The 19,572-nt window shown below is 40.6% G+C and overlaps 1 long non-coding RNA gene across 1 annotated transcript in view; it reads left to right on the forward strand.

Moving 5' to 3' along the window:
- LOC135361603 (uncharacterized) overlaps positions 1–13,846 on the forward strand; it is an 89,488-nt gene extending 75,642 nt beyond the window's left edge. Inside the window, exons 4-5 of the long non-coding RNA XR_010405132.1 lie at positions 9,672–10,333; positions 11,802–13,846. This is a non-coding gene — a long non-coding RNA (uncharacterized LOC135361603). The remainder of the gene's footprint in view (positions 1–9,671; positions 10,334–11,801) is intronic.
- Positions 13,847–19,572: the final 5,726 nt, after the last annotated feature.

Raw genomic sequence — 19,572 nt, forward strand, 5'->3', positions numbered from 1 at the left:
TTGTTGCCAGATTTTGGCTGTTATGAATAGGCTGCTGTGAACATTTTATATGTCTTTTCATAAACATGTGCTTTTGTTTCTCTTGGGTAAATATGTAAGATGGGATTGCTGGGGCCAAGGGCAGGTGCATGCTAGACTTTATGGGACACTGGGCGCTTCATACTTTCTTCAGTGTAGCATAATATCATTTCCTTAGTTCTTCTGAAGCACTTGGGGGATCCTCAGAAGAATAAGTCTATTAAGCAAAAATGATTATTAATTAAAGTTTGTGACAAATAAGGTATGCACTTTTTATGTCGGAAATTCCACCTCTGCAAAGAGTTGTCTTAATTATCTAAAATTAAATTTAGTAACTACCAAGACATCCAAAAAGCCTTGAAGGTCAATACACTTCACACAAAATCTCAAAGCATTTTTTTTAAAAGGAAATTATACCAGTCAGCATCCAGTCAGGAGACAGAAATTATACAGTTACTGTAACAGAGAGAGCCTAATATAAATAATTGTTAACTAGATATAAAATTATTAACTAGAGGGGCACCTGGGTGGCTTGGTCTGTTAAGCGTCTGCCTTCGGCTCAGGTCATGATCCCCTCCTGGGATCGAGTCCCACATCAGGCTCTACATCAGGGTCCCTGCTCAGCGGGGAGTCTGCTTCTCCCTTTCCCTCTGCCTTGCCCCCTGCTTATATGCTCTCTCCCAAATAAATAAATAAAATCTTTAAAAAAATTATTAACTAGATAACTGGAGGGGGAAAAGGGAACAGCAAGGTATGGTAGCAATTACAGAAAACAGCTACCTTCGCTTAAGAGTGGAGGAGAAGGGAAAGAGGTTGGAGTTAATGAAAATTTAGTAGTGTGGAGCTAAAACTTATACCTAGGGGGTGCTGCTTGGCTGGCGCTGATATCTTGGGGTGGGGGAGACTCCATGACAGAGGTCCGCCAACTATAGCTCATAGGCCAAATCCAGCTCACAGTCTGTTTTTTGTATGGCCCTTGAGTTAAGAATGGTTCATACATGTTTAAATGGTTATAAAAAAGAATAATTGTATTGTTTTCGTAAGGCCACCCTAATAAAGTGTCACAAACTGAGTAGCTTAAAACCATAGAAATGTATGCTTGCACAGTTCTGGAGCCTGGAAATCCAAAATCAAATTGTCAGCAGGACTGTGCTTCCTCTGAGAGTCTGGGTAGGATGCTTCTCTCTTCTTTCTAGCCTTTGGCGGTGGCCAGCAACCCTTGGCCTCCTTGTCTGGTGGTTACATAACTCCTCTCTTACACATCTCTTTACATACCCTTCTCTGTGTCTGGGTCTTTACGTGATGTTTTCCTCTTTTTAGAAGAATGACAGTCCTATTAGATTAAAGCCCAACCTAGTGATACAGGTGATACATTCACATGGGTAAAGATATCAAAACAACATATGAAGAAATATAGCTTATATTCTGATAGCACCCCCTATAGCCGTCCAATTCTACCACCCTCCAACGCATTTCCACTTTTTAATTGCCTATTTATCGTTCCAGACAATGATCTGCATAGATTTTCACATACACACTGATAGCCCTTACTTTAGAATACTCTGTCACTCAAAATGCAGATGAATTGGAATTTGACTTTTTGTTTCTTACTTTAACTCTGACAATGGATATGATCTAGAAATCTCAGTTTGTTCCGTGTTTTTTTTAATGGATGATAATCTATCTTGACAGTTAACACCTTCCATTTTTAAACTTTGGTACATTTTCCCCTTACTTTCTTATCTTCTATTTGACAATATGGTTAAATAAATCTGTTTAATTTAGGGCTTGAACCTTCTCTATAAGTAATGCACTCTTTCTTCTCCATTCTGAAGATGCCTTAGTGAGACCAAGAGAAGATGAGTTGTTTCTTCAAGGCACAGGGCCAGGCTGTGGCAAAGCTGAGACTGAACAGGGGCCCAGTGGGGGGCTGCCCTCTGCCCATCTCCCTGAGTGCGTTCACTGCTGTAGGATGACTCAGATTTATTATTGTCATGGCTGAAATCCATTAGAAAAATGTTTCTGCCATCCATCTCAATCCTCTGCTAATCATGCAGTGCATCCTTTAAAAATGAGGATTTCTTCTTTTTTGCTGACAGTTTAATAATTTTAGTTATTTCTGCTCTTGAGCATTTGCCCGGTTCAATGATTAATCCTCCAATCTGAACCCACTTAGACCAGAGCAATATCTTGCCAACCAGAATGAGCAAGTTGAATAATTGAAATTTTTATTAAGGATGAAACTTCTTTAATATATTATATTTATTATATATGATAGTTTCAACTTTCTGAGTCTTTCTTGTCAAAGGCATTCTTTCTCATTATCTTCTTTATGTAATATTTAATTTAAATGGCCAGTCTTCTGTCCTTATGCAAGAAAATAAGTTGGGATAGCCCTCAACCAAGTAATACCACTTTTCAAGTTGGGATTGGTTTGTATTAATGTAGTAGTCTGACCCCTAGTGGGTATAAGACACATTTGCACTCAGGTTGTAGCAGCAAATTTTGATCAGATTTTCTGAAAAGTGAATATGAGACAATGAATTCCTCCTTGAAAATAAGTAAAATAAAAATGAGAGAGAAATTATGAGTTCATACAAGATTAACAATAAAAGCAAAATTCAATCAAAATTGTATTTTTTGTAAAAAAGGTTTTCCAAATCTGTATTTTTACTGGTTTTTAATCATGTGTGATCAGGCTTCACTTATAAACACACTTACGTTTCAGGAATTCATTTTAGGTTATTTATTGGAAACCAAAACTTGTTTTGCCTCTGAAATTAAAGTCTTATTATCATCCCAGCATAGCCCTTTCTAGTCTTTGCTATAGAATTGGAATCAAACTTAGAGCTGAGAGAGATTTTTGTGATCATCTACTCAAGATCAGAGACCCAGAAAAGGTTGGTGACTTTTCCAAAGCCATAAAGTGAATTGTCAACAAATGGAAGTGGACTCTATCATTCATGAGACCCTCAGATCTAGGAAGGCCTGATCACAGCAGGATAGTTCCAGCCTGATTTTTGGGAGCTGGGCGGGGGGGGCAATATTGAGTTCCAGGTTGGGAAGGAACAAACTGTAAAAATCCAGAGGGCCATTAAATGAAAAGTAAAAACTCCTCCTTCTTTACCAGGTTGGGTTCCTTCAAAGCTACAGCTTACAGGTATCTACTTTGATGTGCAAATATCAGATATTTTTTTGCACACACACATATATATGTGAAATAATGTATCTTGTATATAATATATAATGTTATATGTATTATATATTATCTTATATATATATAATATTATATATTATTCTATACCTTGATGTAATCATTTAATAAAATATCTTGGACATTTGTCTAAGTCAGTACATTCTTTTTTTTTTTTAAGACTTTATTTATTTGAGAGAGAGAGTGTATTCATGTGGCTGGTGGGGAGGGGCAGAGGGAAAGGGAGAGGGAAAATCTCAATCATGACTCCCAGCTGAGCATGGAGCCCGATGTGGGGCTCGATCTCATGACTCTGAGATCATGACCTGAGCCGAAACCAAGAGTGGGACACTTAACTGACTGAGAAACCCAGGCACCCTTTACTACTTAGTATTTTGATATTAGAGGTGGCCTAATTTATTAACGCCTTCAATTAATTTGCATACAGATGTTTTAAAAAATTTTCCACTACTGTAAACAATGTTGTAATGAACATCTTTGGACATGTAACTACAGGACTTATGCAAGTGTATCTGTGGGGTAAATTCCATTAAAGTGAAATTTTAGGCCAAAGATTATGTCTGAGTAAAAAAACACTTTAAAAAATTATTATTTATTTATTTGACAGAGAGAGAGACAGCAAGAGAGGGGGAGTGGGAGTGGGAGAAGCAGGCTTCCCAAGGAGCAGGGAGCCCAATGTGGGGCTCAATCCCAGGACCCTGGGATCATGACCTGAGTGGAAGGCAGACACTTAACGACTGAGCCACCCAGGTGCCCCTAAAAACACATTTGAAACTGATATTTCCCCACCTCCTGTTCTTCACATTTCCCTTATGTTCCTGCTGTCCCTTCCCTGGCTTTATGTTTCTCTTCCACTTAGTCGTTCCTACTCTGTGTCCTTTCTGCCCACTTAACCTTTTCTTTTCTGGAAAGAATGACTCCTTCTGCTACAAACTGTCTCACTTTTCTTTCTCTCTGCAAACTTAGCTTATACATTTTACCCTTCCTCTCTCCTCATGTATCTCAGGCAGCTGAGGAAGGAGCATCTTTCCTCCTCCACCTGTTCACTCTTGTCCCTTCTGAGAATTTCTGGGACCTTCTCCCATCACGTATCCATTTATTTAAGCCTTCCTTAATCTCTCCTTTTTTTTTTTTTTAGACACTTGTTGGAAGTATAAATCGCCATACTTTAAAAAAAATTTTTTATTGTTATGTTAATCCCCATACATTACATCATTAGTTTTAGATGTAGTGTTCCATGATTCATTGTGCATAACACCCAGTGCTCCATGCAGAACGTGCCCTCTTTAATACCCATCACCAGGCTAACCCATCCTCCCACCCTCCTCCCCTCTAGAACCCTCAGTTTGTTTTTCAGAGTCCATCGTCTCTCATGGTTCGTCTACCCCTCCAATTTCCCCCCCTTTATTCTTCCCCTCCTGCTATCTTCTTCGTTTTTTTTTTTCCTTAACATATATTGCATTATTTGTTTCAGAGGTACAGATCTGAGATTCAACAGTCTTGCACAATTCACAGCACTTACCAGAGCACATACCCTCCCCAGTGTCTATCACCCAGTCACCCCATCCCTCTCACCCTACCCCCTACTCCAGCAACCCTCAGTTTGTGTCCTGAGATTAAGAATTCCTCATATCAGTGAGATCATATAATACATGTCTTTCTCTGTTTGACTTATTTCACTCAGCATAATACCCTCCAGTTCCATCCATGTCATTGCAAATGGCAAGATCTCATTCCTTTTGATGGCTGCATAATATTCCATTGTGTGTGTGTGTGTGTGTGTATTACATCTTCTTTATCCATTCATCTGTCGATGGACATCTTGGCTCTTTCCACAGTTTGGCTATTGTGGACATTGCTGCTATAAACATCGGGGTGCACGTACCCCTTCGGATCCCTACATTTGTATCTTTGGGGTAAATACCCAGTAGTTCAATTGCTGGATCATATGGTAGCTCTATTTTCAACTTTTTGAGGAACCTCCATACAGTTTTCCAGAGTGGCTGCATCAGGTTGCATTCCCACCAACAGTGTAGGAGGGTTCCCCTTTCTCCGCATCCCCGCCAACATCTGTCATTTCCTGACTTGTTAATTTTAGCCATTCTGACTGGTGTGAGGTGGTATCTCATTGAGGTTTTGATTTGGATTTCCGTGATGCCGAGTGATGTTGAGCACTTTTTCATGTGTCTGTTGGCCATTTGGATGTCTTCTTTGGAAAAATGTTCATGTCTTCTGCCCATTTCTTGATTGGATCATTTGTTCTTTGGGTGTTGAGTTTGGTAAGTTCTTTATAGATTTTGGATACTAGCCCTTTATCTGATATGTCATTTGCAAATATCTTCTCCCATTCTGTTGGTTTTCTTGACTGTTTCCTTTGCTGTGCAAAAGCTTTTTATCTTGATGAAGTCCCAATAGTTCATTTTTGCCCTTGCTTCCCTTGCCTTTGGCAATGTTTCTAGGAAGAAGTTGCTGTGGCTGAGGTCGACGAGGTTGCTGCCTGTGTTCTCCTTTAGGATTTTGATGGACTCCTGTCTCACATTGAGGTCTTTCAACCATTTTGAGTCTATTTTTGTGTGTGGTATAAGGAAATGGTCCAGTTTCATTCTTCTACATGTGGCTGTCCAATTTTCCCAACACCATTTGTTGAAGAGACTGTCTTTTTTCCATTGGACATTCTTTCCTGCTTTGTCAAAGATTAGTTGACCATAAGGTTGAGGGTCCATTTCTGGGCTCTCTATTGTGTTCCATTGATCTATGTGTCTGTTTTTGTGCCAGTACCATACTGTCTTGATGATGACAGCTTTGTAATAGAGCTTGAAGTCCGGAATTGTGATGCCGCCAGCTTTGCTTTTCTTTTTCAACATTCCTCTGGCTATTCGGGGTCTTTTCTGGTTCCATGCAAATTTTAGGATTATTGTTCCATTTCTTTGAAAAAAGTGGATGGTATTTTGCTGGGGATTGCGTTGAATGTGTAGATTGCTCTAGGTAGCATTGACATCTTTTTTTTTTTTTTTTTAAAGATTTTATTTATTTGACAGAGAGAGACACAGCGAGAGAGGGAACACAAGCAGGGGGAGTGGGGGAGGGAGAAGCAGGCTTCCCGCCGAGCAGGGAGCCCGATGCGGGGCTTGATCCCAGGACCCTGGGATCATGACCCGAGCCGAAGGCAGACGCTTAACGACTGAGCCACCCAGGCGCCCCGGTAGCATTGACATCTTCACAATATTTGTTCTTCTAATCCATGAGCATGGAACGTTTTTCCATTTCTTTGTGTCTTCCTCAATTTCTTTCATGAGTATTTTATAGTTTTCTGAGTACAGATCCTTTGCCTCTTTGGTTAGATTTATTCCTAGGTATCTTATGGTTTTGGGTGCAATTGTAAATGGGATCGACTCCTTAATTTCTCTTTCTTCTGTCTTGTTGTTGGTGTATAGGAATGCCACTGATTTCTGTGCATTGATTTTATATCCTGCCACTTTACTGAATTCCTGTATGAGTTCTAGCAGTTTTGGGGTGGAGTCTTTTGGGTTTTCCACATAAAGTATCATATCATCTGCAAAGAGTGAGAGTTTGACTTCTTCTTTGCCGATTTGGATGCCTTTTATTTCTTTTTGTTGTCTGATTGCTGTGGCTAGGACTTCTAATACTATGTTGAATAGCAGTGGTGATAGTGGACATCCCTGCCACGTTCCTGACCTTAGGGGGAAAGCTCTCAGTTTTTCCCCATTGAGAATGATATTCGCTCTAGGTTTTTCATAGATGGCTTTTATGATCTTGAGGTATGTACCATCTATCCCTATACTCTGAAGAGTTTTGATCAAGAAAGGATGCTGTACTTTGTCAAATGCTTTTTCTGCATCTATTGAGAGGATCATATGATTCTTGTTCTTTCTTTTGTTAATGTATTGTATCACGTGGATTGATTTGCAGATGTTGAATCAACTTGCAGCCCAGGGATAAATCCCACTTGGTCGTGGTGAATAATCCTTTTAATGTACTGTTGGATCCTATTGGTTCGTATTTTGGTGAGAATTTTTGTATCCATGTTCATCAAGGATATTGGTCTGTAATTCTCCTTTTTGATGGGGTCTTTGTCTGGTTTGGGGATCAAGGTAATGGTGGCCTCATAAAATGAGTTTGGAAGTTTTCCTTCCAGTTATATTTTTTGGAACAGTTTCAGAAGTTTTAATCTCTCCTTTTTTAACTGTCTATTTCTCCTTGGCTTATAAAATTGTCTCCCCTTTTCTCGAACCATGTTTTCCAAAGTCTATGTACCTAACACTTTTTAGGGGATACTTAGAGAAAAATGAATCATTTTTCAAATAAGTTTGAGTTATCCTATGTACTATTATCTTCATTTTGAATATTTAGAACTCACAGTAATTTGTTAAAGGTTCTGAGAAATTCTGCAATAATGAAAAGAAATCTGTTCAACTTTGCTATCTCAGTATATCCCAAGTTATTTACCATCAAACCCAAATTTTCTTTTTTGTTCTATAATGTTTTTGAACATTTATAAACAAACACCTTGAAGGGAATCCTGCTTTAAGCAAAAATTTCCCTATCTCTCCTTTTTTCTTTCTCTTTTTTAAAAGATCTCTATCTATCATCTATCATCTATCTATCTATCTATCTATCTATCTATCTATCTATCTATCTATCTATATCTATCTATCTATCTATCTATCTATCTATCTATCTATCTATCTATCATCTATCTATCTATTTAGTTTAGAGAGAGAGCACACATGTGCATGCAAGTGGGGGAGAGGGAAGGGAGGAGAGGGGAAAGAATCTCAAGCTGACTCTGAGTGCAAAGTCCCATGTGGGGCTTGATCTCACAACCCTGAGATCATGACCTGAGCCGAAACCAAGAGTTAGATGCTTAACTGACTGAACCATCCAGGCACTCTCCTGTTTTCTAAAGCCAAAGTTCTTTGAAGACTAAAGAATATTACTTATCTGCACTTTTTTTTTCTTTTAAACTGCAGTGGGTTCCCAGTTAACCCATTGCAACATGATGTCTACCCTGACTGTTCCACTAAAGTCTACTGAACTTGTTCTTAGAGAATCTGAATGAGTTCCTAATTGCCAACTCCAGGATTTCTCTGTCTTCTTTTGTTTTCATTTTGATGCAGGAAATGATACCATAGGTAACTTTGTTTTTTCAAAATCTCCCCCTGCCCCCCAACAGAGACATTGCATTACCTGCTTTCTTTTGGATCTCTCCCTCTTTTTAATTTGCCCCCCCTTAGTTCATTTATTCATTCAGTGATATTTATTGTCTGTTTGCACTATGTGAGACACTGGGGTTTACTCAGTCAGCCCTCAAACAACCTCCATACAGTGTTATAAATGTGGGGGAGAATAGAATCTTCCTTCTAAATATGGGCATTCTCTAGGTTTCTATGCTTAGTTCCCCTTCCCTTCCCTTCCTTCTCTTTGTTCTTCTTTGTTCTCCCCCTGGTTACTTCATCCATTCACTTAGGCTTCAACTACACTCTGTATAAAGATGCACCTCCCCACCCCTGATTACTTTTCTCCCAAACTCCAGTCTCACATTTTCAAACACCTGCTGGAAAACCCATGAAAAATATCTATGCCAGTATCTATGTCAGAAACCCCATTAAAAGTCAATAGTTTAAAAATAAAAATTCTCTCCACATTTCACTCTGGCTCCCTAAAATGATTGTCCTCCTGACCTCGCTGTCCCTGTTTACTGCACTGCTGGCCCAGTCATCATCACCGTGGTCACAGTCAGTGGCTCCCCCCTTTCTCTTGCCTGCACATTCTTTCAGATGCCTGGACTGAAGATTCTGCCCCTTCATCGTCTGGCCTCAGCTCCTCACTCTCCTTTATGGATTGTTGCCATCTCCTCCTAACTGGACTTCTTGAACTTCATTTCCTCCATCCATTGTTTACATCAATTCCAAATCAATTGCTTTTGAACATAACTTTCAGGATGTCTCTCATCATCAGCATATTAATACCTTCTCTCTCTCTCTCTCTTTGCCTTCATTAAATATAACTTCCACAGTCTCACATCCAGGGGTGTCCACCACGCCTCTCCTGCTTCAGCTCACATCTCAATTGTACCACCACCTTGATGATCATTCCACCTCTTGCAGAGGTGCTCCTGATTTCCTCATTCAGCTCTGCTCTTTCTGTCCTCTGAAGCCTCCTGGCAGCTCTCCTCTTATGTCTTGTACTAGAGTCATTTGTGTATTCACACTGGCTCTACTTCTAGATGGTCTTCCTCTTCCTTCTATCTCCAGTGACATATTGTGTTGGGATCTGCCCTCAATACCCATTTCCCCCCCATTACATTTAATAGGAAGTTAGAGCTAGATGGGACATTTGAGTCAATCTGATCTGATCTAATCTAATCTAATCCAGCCTCTTACTTCTACTCTATTCCTTTCTTCATCATTACTTTCAGGTGGTAATTCACCTTCTTGGAATACTATGAATGATTGGAAGTTCACTGCTCTTCACACCTGACTGTCAGAGGCCCGAAGAATAAGAGATCAGTGACCACCCCTTGCCCCCTCGGTGTCCTGCCTGAAGAAGAGATCACCGCCATGTTAGGAGAGTCACTGTACACAAACTTGATCTGAGATGCTGGTAGGATACAGCAATGAGGAAGAATTTTGAGAGAAGCACCTCAAAGTTCCAGCAGAATCTACAGGGAAAACCTGAATCCTTGATGAAATCGCTGGGTTGTTGGACCAAACTTAAGGCCACTTACTTTTGGATTTCTTAAGGAAACAAGTATCTTCTGCTACTGAGGTTTGTGTTTTAGTCAGAAGCGAGCATTTCTAATTGATATACGTAGCTCTTAAAACTTCTTAAACTTCTTTCCTGGCTTCTGAACCAAGAACACAGTACAACCGAGAATTCTCTCCCATCAGAAGCATCAGGGTCAGAGAGTTCAGGAAGTCAGCAGGTGGAGGGGAGCTCCAGCAGCGAGGGAAAGGGGAAAAAGAAGGGCAAGCAGGGGAGAAGCGGGGATTTCTTTGCAAGCTGAGGGTTGTCTACAAAGTTCTCCTAAAAAGAAGATGCAGAAATCAAGCACTGGTTCCAGAGAGTTTCAACTGACTGGTAAGTAAGGCTAAATACCCAGGCACTGAGTGGACTAGTGGCAGTGGGTAATCAGATATTTATTTTTCAGTGTCTCTTATTTTCAGGCATTTTTCACAGCTGCTTTTTGGAGGAACAGTTGGGTTGTTTGCCCATGGTTACTGGGTTTTATTCTTAGAATAACTCACCCTAGTTTTGAGTAGCTGCCTTCATTCGCTAGTTTTCCTAGACTCCTGCCTTCCTAAAAATGTCCCTGGCACTTCTATGTTTGTTCTAATGAATATTTTCATCATAGCCTATGGGAATGGAGGTCAGGATACAATGGATTTTTACTACTTCTTTATGAGAGTGAGGTCTTGAGGCCAGACAGTGTCAGTTATCAGATGTCAGAGCCAGCGTGATAAAGATGGGATCTGGGAGATGGTGTTGAAGGTCAGAGGGTCCCCTGTCAAAGGTGGAAACCGAGCAGAAGCAGAAAAGGAAGCCTATTGCAGAACTCCATGGCCAGCTGTGGATGTGCAATACCCAGATTCAGTCAGTAGAAGTGGCCCAAAACCAGTCCCTCAGGAGCAAGACGAGCAGCTTGTCCTTTCTGGGCTTTCTGCTTGACCGGGGAGAATGCCTTATTATGCCTCTCCTTGGATAAGATTAAAATAGCGTTTTTTTTTTTTTTTTTTTTTAGAAATTTTTAATGATTTCAAAAATTCCTTTGAGATGAAAATGCTCATTTAAAATTTTTCTATATTTTTTTGAAGTGCCTACCTATATCATTAGTTATACTAGTTATATCACTGGTAGATATGGCTGGAGCATGGTGCTGACTTATCATGGGAAGTATCTTCCTCTTTATTTTTAAAAATTTATTTATTTATTTTAGAGAGAGAGAGCATGAGCAGGAGGAGTAGAGGGAGAGGGAGAGAGAGAATCCCAAGTAGGCTCTGCGCTGAGCATGGAGCACGATGCAGGGCCCGATCCCATGATCCAGAGATCAAGACCTGAGCCAAAAATAAGAGTCAGATGCCTAACTGACTGTGCTCCCCAGGGATTCCCCTTCCTCTTCATTTTATACCCACCAAGAGGTTAAGTGAGGACATCCTCTAGTGCAAATTAGAGGCAGAGTTGGCATTCAAATGTAGTGGCTGAACAACCCTGTTCCCTAGTGCTGGGTGTGTGGGAAATTACTTCCTGCAAAAGAAATGTGGAGCTGTGCTAGGGGAGAAGGTATAGAAACCCATTTTCTCTTTTCTCTTCAGCCTCTCCAATTCCCTATAATAGTTGCATGTTCTTGAGCCAGAGTTACATAAAAATCAATCCTATTACCTGACTGCCTGGTGGTATGGGACATCCAGCATTGAGAAAAATGTCTTGAAAGAGGATGGTGGCCTTTAAAAGGCTTTTTATTGATTTTCAATGGGTTTAACTGTTATCCCCAGGCTTTTAGACAACATTATCTCTTCGTATTGAAAATAGATGGCACATTTTGTTTTAGGCTGAACTTGCCTGGTGCATGGAAACTACCAGAGTTGGTCTTGGTATATCAACCTGGAGACATTACTGTGAGATTCATACTTTGGGGCACTTTGGATGCCCACATGGATCAAAGGAAGCCACGGAACTAGGAGAGGAAGAAAATGGGAACTGAGACAAGTAATGATAAATAGAACAATGGCTCATTAACATATAAAAAAAGGAGTCGCCCTGGCTGGGACCCCATAAGGCCACCTCCTCCCCTCCTGCCACCACCCATGTTCTCTAGGTGCTCAAAGAAGATTAACCTAACTGTGTAAGTGCTCATCAGCTCCGAGAAAGAAAAATGACTCTTGTCTGGCTTCAAAACAGCTCTACTCTGAGATAATCTTTGAAGAAGTGAAGAAGAAAAGGGAAAGAATTTCTCTGCTAACTGGCGAGAATGATAAACCACAGACATCCGGGGGCTGATAGCTCTGAATGAGCACCTGCAGAATGGGAGGGCTGAGGCCGGAGGCAGTGGAGATCATCTTAACAGGAGGGGCGCTGAGCTGCAAGGAACGGCTTTAAGGTGTGTTATGGATCCTCCCCTCGTTGCACACCCCTGACAGCCCCTCCCCACCCTTGGAGACTCTGACAAAGTGATTTCATCAAGGGTCCAATCCTGGTGAGGCTTAGGGGCCATTTAAATGACACATGTGAACACTTCTGGAAATTCCTAGAATATTTAGGGAGAGGAGGCCCTATATAAAAAAGCCAAGATCTGTTCTTTACATAGGTGAGGACTTGGAGCATTGAGATTGGGGTTATTTTTGTACATGGAACCCTATTGTACTCCCTGCCAATGCAGCCTGAATCTCAAGACAGATCAGCCCTTCTGGTCACAGCCTTTCCTTTGTTTTTCCCTGCAAGGAAACCCCTGATGTTTATTTCTATATTAGACCTTCTATAAAAAATATTAAAGGGAAATATTTATCTACTATTCCACCTTCCACCCCCAGATCTTTTTTCTTACACTTATTAACTGAGAAGATGATGTCACACATTCTGTTGTGTAGCACAAACTATGATCCTACCTTTTTAACCCGTTGAACCTCTTTACCTAGCCTGGACCATTGTCACTTTAAATTAAATCTGTCCAAAATGGACCACACTCACTGCCTTTTCTTCTCAAACTGGCTTCCTTTGCAGGCTCCCCTGTCACTGTTCATGATCTGATTATTGGTCTCCAGTCTCAGAAACTCTGTACCAGCATGTAATTATTGAGCATCTAATATGTGCAGATGACCGGGTTAAAATGTGTGGAGGTTACAGGGATGTGCAGACACACTGGATTTCATAATTTTGATGAACTTGGGCAGATACATCTAAGTAGCGTGAACAACTCCACAACAATTTGCAGCGTGGGTGTGGATGGAAAGGATGCTGTGTACACCACACAGGTCCCCCTTCAGAAACAAGCCATTCTTTCTCCCAGGCACCTGGTCTGTTGGCTGTGGGTGGCTACCACCCGAGTCCCTCTCTGACCCTCAGCCTCTGCCCACAGAATGGAGCTGTGTTGCTCAAGGGCACACAACCCACCCCAGTAACTGGTCAGTTAGAGGGTCCAAACACATGGCTCTCCTTGGCTCACTTCGAACAACTCTGCAGGGCCACCCTAGCTCCCAAATCTCCATGGGATTGGTATCCCTGCTCAACTTCCCCCCTGACCTCTTGGGCTGCCCTCGTTCATTCCTACACCAGTGTTGTTCCTGGAAGACTCTGCAATGAAACAACTGCACTCTGAGGGTTTTTTCCTCCAGGGAATTCAGCCTGGTCATGTCTCATCCTCCCCTCACTCGCCAATCTTGCGTTAAAACTGGTTAAAATAATTACAGTTTAAATAGATTAAAACTGCCTTAAGCTGGGATGCCTGCATGGCTCAGTCGGTTAAGCATCTGCCTTCGGCCTAGGTCATGATCCCAGGGTCCTGGGATCGAGTCCCACATCTGGCTCCCTACTCAGCAGGGAGCCTGCTCTTCCCTCTGCCTGCCGCTCCCACTGCTTGTGTGTGCTCTTTCTTTCTGACAAATAAATAAATAAAATGTTAAAAAAAATAGTTAAAAAAAAAAAACTGCTGTAAGCCCTCCTAGTAGATCGCAGGGTGGACATTACCACGCTCTTGCCCCTTTCTCCTGGATTGAGAACGCAGAGGGGTTTTTTTGAGTCTCAACAAGAGTCCCACTTTCAAGTATGGAATCCCCCCTCCCCACCCCAGGTTGCTGTTGCTTGCTACCGCTCTTGTGCTCTTGGATTCTGGCTCTCTGTCTCTCCAAGGCTCAGCCTGAGAGAGTGAAATCTGTGGTGAAGTGGGTCCAGTGTTGGCTGGGGTGGGCAGGTCCATGGGTGACTCAGCTGTCTCAGCCAGAGTGCCCATCCCTGGGTCCCCTAGGCTGGAGCTCTCTGTGTCAATGCCATTCAGTCATACCCAGAGACACTGTCCTAGGAAGCCCCATGACCCAGAGGCTCTGGACCTGCCAAGCTGTCACCACTCCTACCCCAGGCCAGTCAAAATGGACTGTTTTTTGCTTGTTTGTTTGTTTGACATTACTTTAAATTTAGAAGTTTATTTACTATTATTTATATTAATTTAAAAAGAAGGTTGATATATTTATGATGAAATATCCATGAACATGGAATTAATGTCTATTTGTTCAAGTCTACCTCTGTCTCTTTTAGGAGACTTTAAACATTTTTCTCATATTGGTTTTAGATATATTTTGCCAAGTTTATGCCTAAATATTTCCTTTTATTTCTACTATATTTTGCCACGTAAATTGGGTTGTCTCTTCCATTTTGATTTCTGACTGGTAGTTGTTTGTATATGTTATATTGACTCTTTTCTATTTGGCATTTAAAAAACTCATATGTGTCCTGTATCATCTCATCTTTTCTCCACCTGTTCAAATTCCAACAATCTGCCAAGACATATATCTAGTAAAATAGTGAAATACTTTTCCCTACTTGAATAAAATATCTTCTCATCTCTAACCTGCATTGAACTATGTCTGTACATTTTTTTTGTGGGTACCTATGCTATTCTATCTGGCATTGTAATTACTTATATATTTGTCTTAATGTCTTATTTTTCATCATCTCTTATAGACAGCAACTTATCTCTTATTTGTACTATTTATTTTTCTTTCTCATATTCTTTCCTTCCATGTGGTTGAGAGTTAAATAATAGTGATTCATAAAGAGAAGTTATGACACAACCAGAAATATAGTTTCCTAGATGGGTTCTCCAGTTGTTTATTCATTCAACAAAAGTTCATTAAACATCTACTGTGAGCCATACACTGTTCTGTCAGCTCACATGATCTGAAACCTTTTCTTGGAAATATATTTCTTCCCTTGAAAATCAAAACTCACTGACTTGGGTTTGGTCATAGGTGAAAGAATATGAAGTATTTCTAAAAAAAAAATTAACACTATCTAGGAGGACAATTATGTTGTATCAAAAACATTAAGAGAGAAAACATACCAATTACTGTAATCAAGTCAAATCAATTGGTTTCATTTTCCCTTTGATTTCCATTGTACATACAAAAATTTGTTTAGGTTGGTAAAAAATTAAATCTCTTAGAAGACTGAGTTGAAGAAGGGTCTAAGATGCTCTATAACTCTGTAGCGTTCTCTCCACCAACACATTATGCTTTACTCATGGCCAGTGAGTTATACTGGACATTTGTCAGTCGATTTTTAATTTTTCATTATTCACCATATTTTACTGAACTTCACACACCCCATCAGTCGATTTATCCTGCTTTTGGGAATTTCCTGTCTCCGAGCCATTAGTGTTCAAAATTGTGTTCTCAATTTTCTCCGTTTTCTTATACGTTTATAATGATTGAGTTTGTTTACAATGTTTTACTTATCAGAAGATGTTTTCACCTCCTTTATAGAGCAATCAAACCGTTATTTAGTATTAAGATTATTAAAAATTAGTTAACTTTATTATTTTTATAATGAATTGGTACTGAAGTTGAGATTGAGAATCTTTACATTTTTTAAAAGGGAAATATCTCTACTGTAATAAAATGCCTTTTAACATTTGTGAAGATCTTAAAAATGCATTTAAATATGTAATATTCTATTCTCTTTCTATTCTTTTAGTAGTTAATTTATTCTCTTCAGGTAATTTATTACTTAGTATATTTTTCACAACGGTCTTTGTTAGAAATAGAAAGTTTTTTTTACTTCGTTGGTAAATAAAAATATTAAAAGGTCTGAACAAAGAAAATATTTTCATTGAGAACTAAAATGACTAATGGTTCCAATTACACTCACTGGAAGCAGGTATTACTCAGGTGACTCACCAAATTCAAGATCAGCTTTCCAAGGAGAGGATAAGTGTTTCTCAATGGTGGTCCACGGATCAGAATTTCTTGATGGGAGGACAAAGAAATATGCAAATATATGCTGCAGTTGATTCTACTGTGCACGAAAGTATTGGAATCACTGAACTGTGGCTGGTCAAACCCCAGCTGATAATCACTGAGCATTGCTTTCTCAACTGTTTTTTTGCAAGAACTGGTAAAAGAACCTATCCACTTCTCATTCACTGAAGCAGGGACTATTACAATACAGGGACCCTAGAGATGGTCTAGTCCAATATTGTACAGGCAATGTCATCAGGGTTCACAGAGCTCAATGACCTCATCCAAGTTTACATGTTACAGTGGAAGACAGAGAAATAGGTTTAACAGGGACTAATTGGGCATCTACAGTGCATGATAAGAGCAGTAATTAGTCGTGGTTCTGCCACCAGATGGATCCCAGACCACTGATTTTACATTATTTTGTCCCACCTCTCTCTTGCTCACACTTCCTTAACAGAGAATTGAGCAACTGAGTGAATATTCTGTCAAATACTAGTGACTAATGATGTGTATCACAGGCTCAGGCTTTAATTATTTCTCCATCCTGCTAATCTATTAACTTAGTCACTTTCTCTCAGGGATACTAGAAGGTTATGTTATGTATAGAGAAATAGCATGGAATTTGGAGGTAGGGGACCTGAGTTTAAGTTCTGGTGAGTAGTAAGTGACTATAATAAGCTGCTGCTGTTGTTGCTTTTGTTTGTCATTGTTAATGATAACTGAATGCATGACCTTGGGAGTCGCGTCTCTAGATTTTAATTCCTCATCCACAAAAAAAAAAAATTTGCTCCTGGATTTACTGTATGAATCCTTCAAAAAAAAAAAATGAATGGGATGCTTAGAAAAGCTAAAATCATTATATAAATTATATCAGCATTATTTTAATTATTCCTAAAAGTAATAGATACACGATTGCCACTGTTTTTACGAATCAGTCATTGATTTTGTGTTTTTTTTCTCCCCCAAAAGGATTTGTGGTGGCTGCAAAGAGCATAATAAAATAGAAGTAGAGAAATATCAGGGCCAAAGAGAAAAGGAGAATCTAAAGGTTGGCAGAGTGTCGCTTTGTTCGTAGACTAGCGCATACAGACATATAAAGGCGCTACTTCCATTATGCCCTTCAGCGTTCCATCAAACAGCTGCTGCCTGAAGGGATGTCCGTCCTCCAGCACTTTTAAAAACTGCTTTTCATATGCTTCAATGAGGGCACTTGATCATAGCCAGGGAGAACCATACTAGACACCCAGATCGGGGTCTCCTGGCTTTGGTTTGCCCTGCATGTGGAGGCGCAGTGTTGGATGACATTCTAACGAACCTGCAACCCAAGACACATTTTCAGAAGTCTTTCAGAGATAAGGAAAATACATGAGGAATATCTGTTTGAAAAATCTGCAAGGGGATGCGCAGTGGGGAGCATATCAACACAATCCGGTGAACATTTACATAAATTAGAGATTAGTGAAAGGAAACTAGGGGTGGGGGCGGTTGGTTCATGCTGAGCTCACTTCTTCAAACGGGACGTTCTATCACCGCAGTGACAGCCAATTAAAAATGGACGGAGCAAGAATACCTTGTCTTTAGCACAAGATAGGCGGAATCTCTAGGATACATCCTGCAGCTCATCAAAGCTCAGCCTTCCCTCTCCTCGCTGAAGGAAATGAAAATGGATAGTGTGAGGTTTAGGCAGGAGCAAAGATAATTTGCGATGCAAATGAGGTAAAGCTGATGGTAAGAGCTACTTTGAAAACGAAGTGAGAGCTGATTGACTACTAGGTAAAGAGAAAGAGGGGAGTGCTATGGGCTGAGTGTTTGTGTACCCCCAGATTCGTATGTTGAAATCCTAACCTGCAAGGTGGTGGTATTAGGAAGTGGGGCCTTTGGGAGGTGATTGGGTCATAAAGGTAGGAGCCTCCGTGAATGGGATCAGTGCCCTTACAAAAGAGACTCTGGAGAGCAATCTTGCCCCTTCTGTCACGTAAAGACGACACAGGAAGAAGATAGTCTTCTATGAACCAGGAATCTGGCTCTCACCACACACCGAATCTCCCAGTGCCTTGCTCTTGAACTTCCCAGCCTCTAGAGCTGTAAGGAATAAATGTTTGTGGTTTAAGCCATCCAGCCTCTGGTATCTTTGCTATAGCAGCCCGAGTGGGTTATGACAGGGAAGGAATGAGAAATGCGAGGAAAGACCGGGGTTTAGGGTGGATTACATGAAGAAAGAGGTTCAATGTCTTTACTGGAGGTGGGCACAGACATGGATCGGGACCTTTCATTCTGCTTCCCACCCGGGTCTGACAGTCTGTAGTTGAATATTTGGCAGGGTGGGCTTTTGGGTTATGTATTTCTTATCTACGGGCAGAAAATCTCCCAACACCCTTAGTGTGGGTCGGTGATCATCTTGGTAATTAACGTGACCACATCATGGATTTGGATACCATCTGAAGATTTTTAACACTAACAGAAGAGAAGGGAAGAAAATGGAGAGTGGGAGAAAGTGGGACGAAGAGAAAACATGTGAATGAAAGGAGAGAGAGGACATCACCTAATATGCCCTTGTGCTGGAGGGCAACAGTTCTTAAACTTTTAGCGTGATTCAGTTTGTCTGCAGAGATGGTAGAATTTGCATTTCTAACAAGTTTCCAGATGATGTTGATGCAGCTGCTCTGGGGACCACACTTTGATATTCACCTGCTATCAGTGTTTACATTTACCCTGTTCATGGGGGAAAGACAGTTACAGCTTTCTGGTGTAGGCTCCAACTTTTTGCAGTTTGTTAACTATATTGCAAATGAGTTTTAGACCATTATCAAAGGCTTTACACTACAAGTTGAGAGTCTCAAAGACAAACAGAGAGGATTAGTGGTTGTTATACATGTACTCCGAGACTCTGAGCAATCATTAGGATGGATAACCGGGCTGCTAGATTTCAGGGCTGTGCATAGTAACAAGTAAGACTGTGGGCAGCGTCATACCGGTGACTTCTAATGTGGTGCCTAATAGAATGGTATGTGCGAGAAACAAAAAAACTGTGACACACTGACTTTCTACATTCTTCTACATGAAGTCTCAGGGCCTCTCTCGTCAAAATTTTAAGCACTATCTTCCCACTCTGGCATAGCAATAGAATTAGTTATGAGTGCCTTCAGCTGCAAGAAATAGAAATCTTGACCAATGGTGGATTAATAAAAAGCCACCTATTTTTGTTTCAGAACAAGAAGTCTGGAAGTAGGTGGCTGCTGGGGTTGGTTCAGTGGCTCAGTGATGTCAGAGTTGCTTTCTTTACAACTTTCCAGAACTTTTTCTTGTGGTAACATCCCCTTTCAATGGAGGAGGGAAGGAGGGTGGCACCAGCTATGGCTGATTCTTTTATTA

Source organism: Mirounga angustirostris, unplaced genomic scaffold (genome assembly GCF_029215605.1).
Source record: "Mirounga angustirostris isolate CCGP_5_RB_7025 unplaced genomic scaffold, mMirAng1.0.hap1 SCAF_9, whole genome shotgun sequence".
Lineage (NCBI taxonomy): Eukaryota > Metazoa > Chordata > Mammalia > Carnivora > Phocidae > Mirounga > Mirounga angustirostris.